At 42.7% G+C, this 12,172-nt stretch overlaps 1 pseudogene; it reads right to left on the bottom strand.

The window, feature by feature from the left end:
* Positions 1–281: 281 nt before the first annotated feature.
* On the bottom strand, positions 282–381 carry LOC126017026 (uncharacterized; annotated as a pseudogene).
* Positions 382–12,172: the final 11,791 nt, after the last annotated feature.

The following is a 12,172-nucleotide window of genomic DNA, read 5'->3' as shown; positions in this document are numbered from 1 at the left end:
TGGTGAAGTTATTACCCTAGTTCAGACTTATGAAAACTTCAAGAATCATTTTTGACTCCAAGTTTCAACTTTCTCTCTGCAAAGTATTTGTAAATACAAATGGGATTAGCAATACAGTATCAACCCAACTTTTACTTAGCCATTTGAAAATAGTGTATAAGAATCCTGTGTGCATCATACAAGACAATGTGTTTAAAAATAGCTAACATTATCTTTTACTTACAGAATACCCAGAAATTTTATTTACCTTCTTTCTTTCCTTTTTCTTCTTTTTTCTTCCTAAAAATATGGAATACTTCAAGGATTTGCATGTCATCCTTGTGCAGGGGCTATGTTAATCTTCTCTGTATCATTCCAATTTTAGTATATGCTGAAGTGAGCACTTATTTACCTTCTTTCTTTGCAAAAACATTTATTGTAGTTTAGGTAGCAGAGTCATATTTATGGTTTTTGTGAGCACAGTTGTGCAACCTTTAACTCCAATCAGTTCATTCATAAGTACCCTTATTTTGGAGTAGGACAGTGCTTCTCAAATAGTGGAGCGCACTCCCCCTGGGGGCATGTTTGACCTTGGCAAATACTGTCATAACAAGTTAAGCCCCATGTTTATGCCTCTTTATGTCTCTGAAGCTGAGAGTTGCTATGTTCTGCTTCAAACCCCACTTCGAAAAGCTATGCATTGCAATGACTCAGGGATTGGACAGACTGATATGCCTGGAGCCCAGAGTTGGTCTTATGCCAATAAACTTCTGGGGAGAAGCCTTCTTGTAATCAGGCCAAGGATTTTTTCTGTTTTCCCCATATTTTGCTGGACCTATGCAAACAACAGCGATTGCCACTATCACACCTTTACTACTGTATTTTTTTTAACACTTATCCTTTAAGAAAGGAAAAAAAAACCAGCTTACTGAATTAAAAAAAAATGTCTTGAATACAGACATGGGATGGGAAGCGGGGGGGCATTGGGGGTGGGAATGTTGCACTGGTGAAGGAGGGATGTTCTGTTTGTGACTGTAACCCAACTATAATCATGTTTGTAATCACGGTGCTTAAATAAAAGAAAAGAAAAGAAAAGCTATGCATTGCAAAATGTGCTCATTATAGCCATTAATCCAGACGTCACCTCTGATTAAAATATCAGCTCATATTATTTTATATATTTTTGTTTTACAGGTTAAATTTTTTTAAATAAAGATACTATTTACAGCTTCTTTCTGCGGGAGGCAGCCCAGAGACATCAAGGATCATAATCTCTCCAGGACCCACACCCAGTAAGATGTTCCCCCCCAACTAATGTGGGGCCGATTCCTGCCGTATGATTGGGCACCCAGAGCCATTATAAAGGACTGTTGTCCTGCTCTCTGTCTTCTTTCTGTGGGAGCCAGCCCAGAGACACCAAGGATCATAGTCTCTCCAGGACCCACACCCGAGGAGTGCGGCCGCTACTCTTCATTCTGCAGCCGCGCTATTCTTTTAACCCTTGAACCCCACTTCTCCACATTGTAAAAAGCAATCTACAACCTTAACAGTGGGGAAATTTTGCAGTACAACCCCATGTCTAAAGAATCAAGGTGGCTGCTCTGATAATCCGAAAAGTACCAAACAGTTAGGTATCCTCTCAAATAAGATGTTTAGAGTAGAATTATGGAAGACGGTCAGGGAGCTCAAGAAAATCATCGGACTTCTGTTCTCCCAGCTTCTTGAAGGATCTCTCCTTCCTGGGAGCCGGGAGTCAGGCAGGAGGAGGTTTGGCAGGCCCACGCCATGCCGGAGGCCTGCTTGGCCAGGCCTAGGGGGGGGTGCGGGATTTGGGTAACCCCAGCACCCCTCTGCCGCCTTGCTCCAGATCTCCAGGGCTTCCCCGGGCCACACCCCTGGGCAAGCCGGTGAGTTGGGTCCCTTGGTGGAGCTTGAAGGACCCTAGGCCTTCCCCCACTATCCATGCGGCTCCTTAGGGAGGGTCTGGGTGGGGCTCTGAACTTCTGTTCTCCCAGCTTCTTGAAGGATCTCTCCTTCCTGGGAGCCGGGAGTCAGGCAGGAGGAGGTTTGGCAGGCCCACGCCATGCCGGAGGCCTGCTTGGCCAGGCCTAGGGGGGGTGCGGGATTTGGGTAACCCCAGCACCCCCTCTGCCGCCTTGCTCCAGATCTCCAGGGCTTCCCCGGGCCACACCCCTGGGCAAGCCGGTGAGTTGGGTCCCTTGGTGGAGCTTGAAGGACCCTAGGCCTTCCCCCACTATCCATGCGGCTCCTTAGGGAGGGTCTGGGTGGAGCTCTGAACTTCTGTTCTCCCAGCTTCTTGAAGGATCTCTCCTTCCTGGGAGCCGGGAGTCAGGCAGGAGGAGGTTTGGCAGGCCCACGCCATGCCGGAGGCCTGCTTGGCCAGGCCTAGGGGGGGTGCGGGATTTGGGTAACCCCAGCACCCCTCTGCCGCCTTGCTCCAGATCTCCAGGGCTTCCCGGGCCACACCCCTGGGCAAGCCGGTGAGTTGGGTCCCTTGGTGGAGCTTGAAGGACCCTAGGCCTTCCCCCACTATCCATGCGGCTCCTTAGGGAGGGTCTGGGTGGGGCTCTGAACTTCTGTTCTCCCAGCTTCTTGAAGGATCTCTCCTTCCTGGGAGCCGGGAGTCAGGCAGGAGGAGGTTTGGCAGGCCCACGCCATGCCGGAGGCCTGCTTGGCCAGGCCTAGGGGGGGGTGCGGGATTTGGGTAACCCCAGCACCCCTCTGCCGCCTTGCTCCAGATCTCCAGGGCTTCCCCGGGCCACACCCCTGGGCAAGCCGGTGAGTTGGGTCCCTTGGTGGAGCTTGAAGGACCCTAGGCCTTCCCCCACTATCCATGCGGCTCCTTAGGGAGGGTCTGGGTGGAGCTCTGAACTTCTGTTCTCCCAGCTTCTTGAAGGATCTCTCCTTCCTGGGAGCCGGGAGTCAGGCAGGAGGAGGTTTGGCAGGCCCACGCCATGCCGGAGGCCTGCTTGGCCAGGCCTAGGGGGGGTGCGGGATTTGGGTAACCCCAGCACCCCTCTGCCGCCTTGCTCCAGATCTCCAGGGCTTCCCCGGGCCACACCCCTGGGCAAGCCGGTGAGTTGGGTCCCTTGGTGGAGCTTGAAGGACCCTAGGCCTTCCCCCACTATCCATGCGGCTCCTTAGGGAGGGTCTGGGTGGAGCTCTGAACTTCTGTTCTCACCAGCTTCTTGAAGGATCTCTCCTTCCTGGGAGCCGGGAGTCAGGCAGGAGGAGGTTTGGCAGGCCCACGCCATGCCGGAGGCCTGCTTGGCCAGGCCTAGGGGGGGTGCGGGATTTGGGTAACCCCAGCACCCCTCTGCCGCCTTGCTCCAGATCTCCAGGGCTTCCCCGGGCCACACCCCTGGGCAAGCCGGTGAGTTGGGTCCCTTGGTGGAGCTTGAAGGACCCTAGGCCTTCCCCCACTATCCATGCGGCTCCTTAGGGAGGGTCTGGGTGGGACTCTGAACTTCTGTTCTCCCAGCTTCTTGAAGGATCTCTCCTTCCTGGGAGCCGGGAGTCTAGCAGGAGGAGGTTTGGCTGGCACTGGTAATCTCTGTCCAGTCTACATTTTCAAAATCGCGCGGGGGGCTATCGCCCCCCCCGCGCACAAGAAACATTAATAGTACTCTCACAAGAAACATTAATAGTACTCACTATCATTGAATTATGTTTTTATGTATGCAGAATGTCCATTTTGTACTCTGCCCTTTTGCATACCCCTTCATAAGTTCATATTTCTCTTTAACTTCTTTAACTCCTATCATCATTACTCCTTTTTTACCCTTTCTAACTTAAGTACTCTTGAGTCCTAATTCACAGACCAAAGTGGTGCCCTAGAGTTAACACCCACACAACTATTTTAAAAGGCATAAAAAGGACACATATCTTTTCAACATTTTATGGGTGTTTTCTTTGACGGCTATAACTTTTGCTAAATACTTTCTTATACAGTGATGATCCCCCCCCATTTTTTTTTTATCTTCTCTTTGTGAACTGCTCAATATGGAATTTGGTGTGAAAGAATCCCTCAGTTTAATACTTATGTTTGAACCAAGTCATGGGTCTTGTTGGAAATGTTCTTATGCCCCCATATATCTGATAGCACCACGTGGCTTTATATCTTGTTTGCGTAGGCACACTGACATGGGAAAATACTATACATACCAATAAGTTCTTATCTAATAGAAATGGGAACACACAAATCTTGTAGTACAATGAGACCTTACACCCTGAACATTGACATAAAGACCTGGCACAGGCCTCAGAAGAATGGGCATTCTCCATTTACCCCTTGATCTACAGAAGACATTTACAAAACATCCAAGGTTGTATATAACATCACCCGGAGGCATTCCTGTACCAGGGACGACCCTACAGCTGCTCTGACATCGATCTACTCAAAAGAGACATCCCTTAACACTGAGAAGACAACAAGAACAATGACCTGTTTACTGGACAGGGCTTGCTGTATTGCCCCTTTATGGTGAGGTTTGTCTATAACATCACCTGGAAGCAATCCTCTACCACGGAAGACCCTACCACTGCTCAGACATCGTCCTGCTCAAAAGAGACTTCCTTTAACACTGAGAAGACTTAACAACAACAACAACCTGCTTATAGGACAGGGCTTCCTGCATTCCCCTTTCATGGTGAGGTGAAACGAGAAGGCACTCCTCATCATGACTTCAATGTAGGACATGCAGATTCCAGAATCTTTAATACAGAAACATGAGACCAACAACAGAGACTGTGTGATAAGTGTGTTGGCGCTACGGACAATGTCTTGGAGCGAACGATAACTTTCCTGAGGCCTAGAGCTGGTCTTATGCCAGGAAACTTCAGGGGTAGGATCTCTTTGTATTTAGGCCAAGGCTATTCCTTTCCATGCTCTCATATTTTGGTGGGCCTATGCAAACAACAATTGCCACTCTAACACCGTTTTTACTGTGCTCCTTTGACTCTAATCCTTAAAACACACCCACTTAAAATTTGAGGTTAACTTAAGCTAATATGCATGTACATGGAAATGTAAAAAACACTATGCCTCTAATGTTTAAGGAGTTACGTAAGTTTGATGGCTTTAGATTGCCTTGTGTGCTGTTAAGAAATATTATAATGTGCTACAATCTGGGGACTTGAGGGAAAAAGTAATTGCACATGGATTCTGTTTTATTTATCTTAACTTTCTTTGGTGAAAATTCAAAGTTAAGATATCAGCAAGGGGACTTCTTCTGATAATTATGTTATGGGTGATTGTCCTTCCACTGTAACTTTACCTTATCCTCTTTCTTTGCATCTTTTGTTCTCATAATTCATAATAAAAAATTATAAAAAAAAAAAGAAAATCATCGATAGACTTGAATGGAGCACAAATAAGCATAAAGAGGATTTGATGATTGAAATTTGAAGTTTTCACACTGAAATAACAGGTCTGAAAAACTCAGCTTATGAATTGAAAAACCTCAGTGAAAAACCTCTCCACTGGAATAACGGCAGCTGCAAACCGGGTCAGTGAGCCAGTGGAAGAGATGCAGAACAACTCCACACAACAGAAGAGATTGGAAGAGAACTTTAAAGCAAATGATCAGGGCCCAGAGAGATAGCACAGTGGTGTTTGCCTTGCAAGCAGTCGATCCAGGACCTAAGGTGGTTGGTTCGAATCCCGGTGTCCCATATGGTCCCCCATGCCTGCCAGGAACTATTTCTGAGCAGACAGCCAGGAATAACCCCTGAGCACCTCTGGGTGTGGCCCAAAAACCAAAAAACCAAAAAAAAAAAAAAAAAACCAAAAAAAAAATAAATAAAGCAAATGATCAGACAATGTCTAAACTACTGAACGAATGTGAACCAATGAAAATAGAAGTCTTTGAGAAACTCAACAGAAACAACCATAGAATCAATCAAGTCCCAGAAACCCCGACAAGAATAATAAGAGGAGTTGGAGGTAGAGTGAGAACAGGAAGAGGAGGAAGAAGAATTTTAAGAAGAATAAGGAGAGAAAAAGAGTAAGAAATAAGGCAAAGAAGAGTAAGAATAAGGCGAAGAGGAGTAAGAAGATTATTGTGAAAAATAGAAGAATGGGGGAAGATGAAAAGGGCAAAGAATAGTAAGAAAATAAGAAAAAGAAGAGGAGGACGTGGAGGAAGAAAAGAAAGAAGAATAAAAGAAGAAGAGTAGGAGGAAGAAGAAAAAGAAGAGGAAAAAAGAAGAAAGGGAAGAAGGAAAAAAGAGAAGAAAAAAGACAAGAAAAGAGGAAGAAGGGAAAAAAGAAGAGGAAGAAGAAAATGAAGAAGAGGAGGAGAAAGAAAAAGAAGAGGAAGAAGTAGAAGAGGAGGAAGAAAAGAAAGAAGGGGAGGAGGAAGAAGAAGAAGAGAAAGAAGAAGAGGAGAAAAGAAAGAAGAGTCTATAGCCCCATATCACCCTGAATGAGCCAATCTCATCTGATCTCAGAAAGAGGAAGAAGAAAAAGAAGAGGGAAAAAAAAAAAAGAAAATGGATTTATTTTTAATTTCTTTTCTTATAATAGTGTCTTTGTTTAAACACGGTGATTATAACATGTATGTTTGTTGTTGGGTTTCAGTTAAAAATTATTTGTGTATAAAAATAAAGAAAAATAAAAAAGAAAAACTACCCAGACAGTTCACAAAGAAATGCAGCATTGCCTAATAAACATAACTTTAATATGCTTTCCCTATTCTTACTAAAGCAAAACTGATAAAACTCAGCTTCTCAGCCAAAAATAAGCTCCTGTGCACTTTAGCAGTATGTTAACTTTCCCTTTCTGAAGAACAGGACTAGCACATGTAGAAAATGCATATAAAACATCCATGCTCTTTGACTCATTTGCACCATTTTCAAGATTATTTTATCCTTAAAATCTCAGACAAGAAAATAAGCAAACTTGTTAAGGCAATGTTTATTGAAGCATTCTATTTGGTATCAAAGAACATGAAAACAATTCAAATACTAAAAAAAAATAATTTACCTATTTATAGTCATGCGGGGGCGGGCATGAAAAATGTTTTCTTCTTCCTTAGGGGGTCATGACAGAAAATAATTGAGAAGCACTGGAGTAGGGTATCATAGTCTGAGGCCTTGAGAAGTAGGCATGAAATGTAGGATCTTCATTGGAGCAAAATCTAAAGAATAAAGGGGAGCAAAAGCAGGAGATGGAAGAGCCCTTTTGATGTGGTCTGATATTGTGAATGAGGTAAGAGAGAAGAGGGTAGCAACAGGAAGTGGGGTTGAATTTTGGTACAAAACTTTCTGAGAAATGGGAAGATACAGAGTAAAGAAGGTCCATAAAATGATCCTATTCTGGGAAGGGGGCCTATACCTGGCTCTATCAGGAACAGACCATACAGGCAACAGGGACATCTTCTGTGAGATGCTTTGCCAGTTAAAGGTACTGTATGGCAGAACAAGCTAAGCTAGACACAAATTTATGGCCAAGTTTATGCTATCTGGAGTGAGAGCATTGAATGGAACATTTCCTGGAAAATTTATTAGGTCCATGGTATATCAGGGGAAATTTTTTCTTCCCCCAATGTACTGAGAAAAAAATCAACCCACCAACAACGACCTCTATTTGAGGTTGATACGGCTAAAAATCGTATAGCAAAATAGAACACAATTGGTGAAAATACTTTGGCTAAGAAAGATTGGATAAGTTTCAGAGCAGCATGCAATCTGGGACTTGGGGCTGCTGGCATGATTTGGGTTAATGTCACATCTGCAGACGAGACCGCCGAGTGTGTCTCTCCCCAGAGGTTTTGCCACTGCTGTGAGAATTAAGTCTTATAATTAATTCTCTGCTTCTGAGATATGAAAGGAGAAGTGTGCTGAGGCCTCAAGCATATTGGGAGAACATTAGCACTTGAAGATTAGATGTGAAAGATTTCTGAGGGAGACCTATTTTTATTTTCTAAGCCCAGAAGTTTCAAAGATTTTCAAGAGAGTTAATGGGCAATCAGCATTTTCACTGGTTCTACTTATTTAGCTGATCTGGATAAAGGTCTGTCTTGGATTTAGAAATGGAATTCTCTGTACTACCAGTCTGAATCTTTTCATGGAAGATCAGAAAATTTTAATTTTTCTGATTAAATTAAATTGACTTGTGAATTTTAGGTTTGACCCTTGAATTTTCTGGGGCATTGAATCTACATAATTTGCAAGGATCTCTCCTAGAAAAAGATATATATATATATGGTTTGGGGCCCATACCTGGCAGAGCTCAGGGTTTACTTCAAGCTCTGTGTATTGAACTGTGGTTGGTGGAATGTAAGACAAGAGTTTTAACCCTTGTATATATCTCAGAGCCCTATAAAATGTTTTTTCTTTTTAGTAAAAACAAACAAACAAAAAAAAACCCTAAAAATTTGTATGCTCAGTGGGGCCAGAGTGATAGCACAGTGGGTAGGCATTTGCCTTGCACTTGGCCAATTTAGGACAACATGAGTTTGATCTCCAACAACCCATATGGTCCTCTGAGCCTGCTAGGAGTGATTTCTGAGTGTATAACCAGGAATAATCCCTGAGTGCCACTGAATGTGGCCCCAAAACAAACAAACAAAAAATTGTATGTTCAGGACCAAGGTTTGTCCTTGGCACCTACTCATGATCTCTGAAGCACCACTGGGAGTGACCCTGAGCACAGAGCCAAAAATAGTCTGTAAACAATGCCAAATGTGGATTAAAAACCAAAACCAAAACAAACAAAAAATGAGGTTAAAAACAAAACAAAACCCACAAAAATTACAAAATGGAATCTGAACAAATAGCACTGAAAATACAAAATTCAGAAAAATAGCCTAGCCTTTTGGGGATATGCTATTTATTTAAAATATTTCTATTGAAATAATATTGGTTTACAACAACAATATTTTTATAAACCAGCAATTTTTAGGATAATGCGAATCTCTTAAAATGAGTTAGCAAGTATTCCCTTCTCTTCTATTTTTTTGGAAAGAGTTCAAGAGGGATTGATACTTTTTATTTATTTATGTTTTGTTTTGTGGCCATACCCAGAAATGCTCAGGGATTGCTCCTGGTTTTGCACTTAGGAATCACTCCTGGAGGTATCCCTACATAAGGGATGCTGGTGATCAAATCCTGGTCAGTTGCATGCAAAGCAAGTAAAGTACTCTACCAGTTATACTCTCTCTTCTTCATCTACTTCTTTGAAAGCTTGATAGAATTTACCAGTAGAAACACTATATATATATATATATATATATATATATATATATATATATATATATATATATATATATACTGGCCTTTAGTGTTGGGAGGGAAAAGGTTTTTAATTATTAAGCTAGTCTAATGTCTAATAATCAGTTTGATCAGATTTTTCTATTTCCTCATGATTCAAATTCTCTAGGTTGTATGCTTCTAGTTATTTATTCATTTCTTCTAGGTAGAATAAATTTCCTTTAATTTTGGCCTTTCCTCATTCTCTGGAGAATCCAGTGTTCTCTTTAAAATTAGTAGCCTTAGGGATAGAGTGATAGTACAGTGGGTAGAATGCTTGCTATGCAATCAACTGATTCAGACTCAATCCCTGGCACTTCATCACATAAACTGAGTACTACCATGAGTGATCCTTGAACCTTGAGTCAAGGGTAAGCCCTGAGCATTGCTAAGTGTGGCCCCAAGCAAACAAAAATATTAGTTTTTTTCTAGAAAATTTTATTTCTATGAAACTATTTTTATTTAAAAAAAAAAAAACCTCACCAATAAATGCCTTTGTTAAAACAAGAAGAAGGGGCCCGGAGAGATAGCACAGCGGCCTTTGCCTTGCAAGCAGCCGATCCAGGACCAAAAGTGATTGGTTCGAATCCTGGTGTCCCATATGGTCTCCCGTGCCTGCCAGGAGCTATTTCTGAGCAGACAGCCAGGAGTAACCCCTGAGCAATGCCGGGTGTGGCCCAAAAACAAAAACAAAAAAAATACAATAACAAGAAGAAGAACAATAACAACCTCATGATGCCTTTGTTACTGGAAACCCAAGAGTTTCCCCTGACTGCTCCTTATTGGGGAGAAGCACCCATAGTATTCAGGATTCATCGGTAAGCAAAGGGACTGGTGTGATTGAATGATAGAGTATTGATTTTCTATTAATGATGTCACAAATTTAGTGGATTGGAATGGCACAAAAGTCTTATCTTTAATTCATAACTCTGAAGTTTGTTTCACCAGGTTAAAAATCAAGTTGTTGCCGGGCTCTGCTTTTTTTCTGGAAGCATAAGGAGAGAAGTGATTTTTTTGCCTTTCCAGCTTCTAGATGTTAGCCATATTTGCTGACTTCTTGCATTTTCAAAGAAGTAATATAGTATACTCTGGCCCTGCTTCCATCATCAAGTCTCTCTCCTGCCTCCTTTTAAAAACATTTTTTAAAACACTTGTTACTATGTTGGGCTCACCCAACCCAATTTTAAGGTCACCTGATTAGCAACTTTAATGGTCTTTGAAGGCCATCTGATGTGAGTTGGTAGAGAAGATTAAACCTGAGGGACTTATGTGAAGAGGAAGGGAGATGGCTAGTATTAGGGGATGACCAGCTCTAGTATATCATAGTCATTGGGGATGTGGTGGAGGGAGAAATAAATGCAGTTAAATCTTCTACCTACATCTTAATAATACTTAACTTTATTTCTTTTGTTTGTTTGTTGTTGTTGTTTTGGTCACACCCAGCAGCGCTCAGGTGTTACTCCTAGCTTGGCACTCAGAAATTGCTCCTGGCAGGCTCAGAGGACCTTATGAAATGCCAGGAATTGAACTGGGGTCGATCTTGTGTTGGCTTTGTGCAAGGCAAATGCCCTACCACTGTGCTATCACTTCAGCCCCTAACTTTATTTCTTTACAGCATTTATAAGTTCATAGAAAAATTGAGCAGGAAATAGATATAACATCTGTCCTTCCATACTATATATGAGAAACTCTGTGTCTCCTGGGCTGGTGGGTAGATTTTTTATGGGAGTGGATAAGCATGATGCTACTCTGTTCTGAGATTGAAATTCTATTTAGACTTCTGTTTGGTCTTCCATTGGTGACCAGCTCTTTCTTAGAGGCCCAGGATCCTTCTTAAAGTACCTAATGAGGATAGGATCCTTAACTTAGGTGGAAAGAAGGAAGAAGAACTAGAACTCTCCAACATCGACATTGGTGTACTACCGTAGATCAATCCTCCAGCACTTATGCTAGCATTTTAGTTCCTACTTGCCAGTAATCTGCAAGATTAAAAAAGACTGCAAAGGGCCCGAAGAGATAGCACAGCGGCCCTTTGCTTGCAAGCAGCCGATCCAGGACCAAAGGTGGTTGGTTCGAATCCTGGTGTCCCATATGGTCCCCCGTGCCTGCCAGGAGCTAAGCTATTTCTGAGCAGACAGCCAAGAGTAACCCCTGAGCACCGCCGGGTGTGGCCCACAAAAACAAAACAACAACAACAACAACAACAACAAAAGACTGCAAAATAATATCATAGTTACAAAGGAACCAAGATGATATTCTAGTTTATTTTGATTGGTTGTGGCTTGGAACTGATGCTACAAGTTCTGAGGACTACTTGAAGGCCAAATCAGGCCTGAGAATGGGATTTTGGAGTCTTCATGTGAGAGAGCTAGAGTTGGATGGAAGTCAGAGTTCAGAACTTGGCAGGGAATCAACAATCCCAGATAGAAGGCTGAGAAGAACATCCTCTTTCTGGTGACTTGGCTCCATGTTATTAGGCAACAGGAAGGAGTGATCTGGCTTCATGAGACTTCCAAGGCAGCTGCCTGTGCAAAATCCTTGAAAATAAATAGATTACAACTGTTATGTCAAGTACTGCCATAGCAAACTCTTCAGGATGGTTTGTAGTCTTGATTGTTCCTGAACTTGATTTTATGTAATAGTGTTTAGATGAACAAACTTCGGACTGAGGTTGAGCCTTTTTTTCCTACGTAGAGACTTTTACTGTAATTGTCTTTGTGGAAAGACATAAGTTGCTATGGTGATGTTTTGAACATATACTCCTTTGTCACCTTAATATCTTCTGAGGCTGGTTAGTGACTTCGTACTTTAAAATTTTTTGTTGTTGTTTTGGGTCACACCTGGTGGTGCTCAGGGGCTACTCCTGGCTCTGAGTTCAGAAATTGCTCCTGGCAGGCTTGAGGGATCATATGGGATGCTG

The sequence above is a fragment of the Suncus etruscus genome, chromosome 8 (assembly GCF_024139225.1).
Source record: "Suncus etruscus isolate mSunEtr1 chromosome 8, mSunEtr1.pri.cur, whole genome shotgun sequence".
Lineage (NCBI taxonomy): Eukaryota > Metazoa > Chordata > Mammalia > Eulipotyphla > Soricidae > Suncus > Suncus etruscus.
This window is presented reverse-complemented; position numbering and strand designations above follow the sequence as displayed.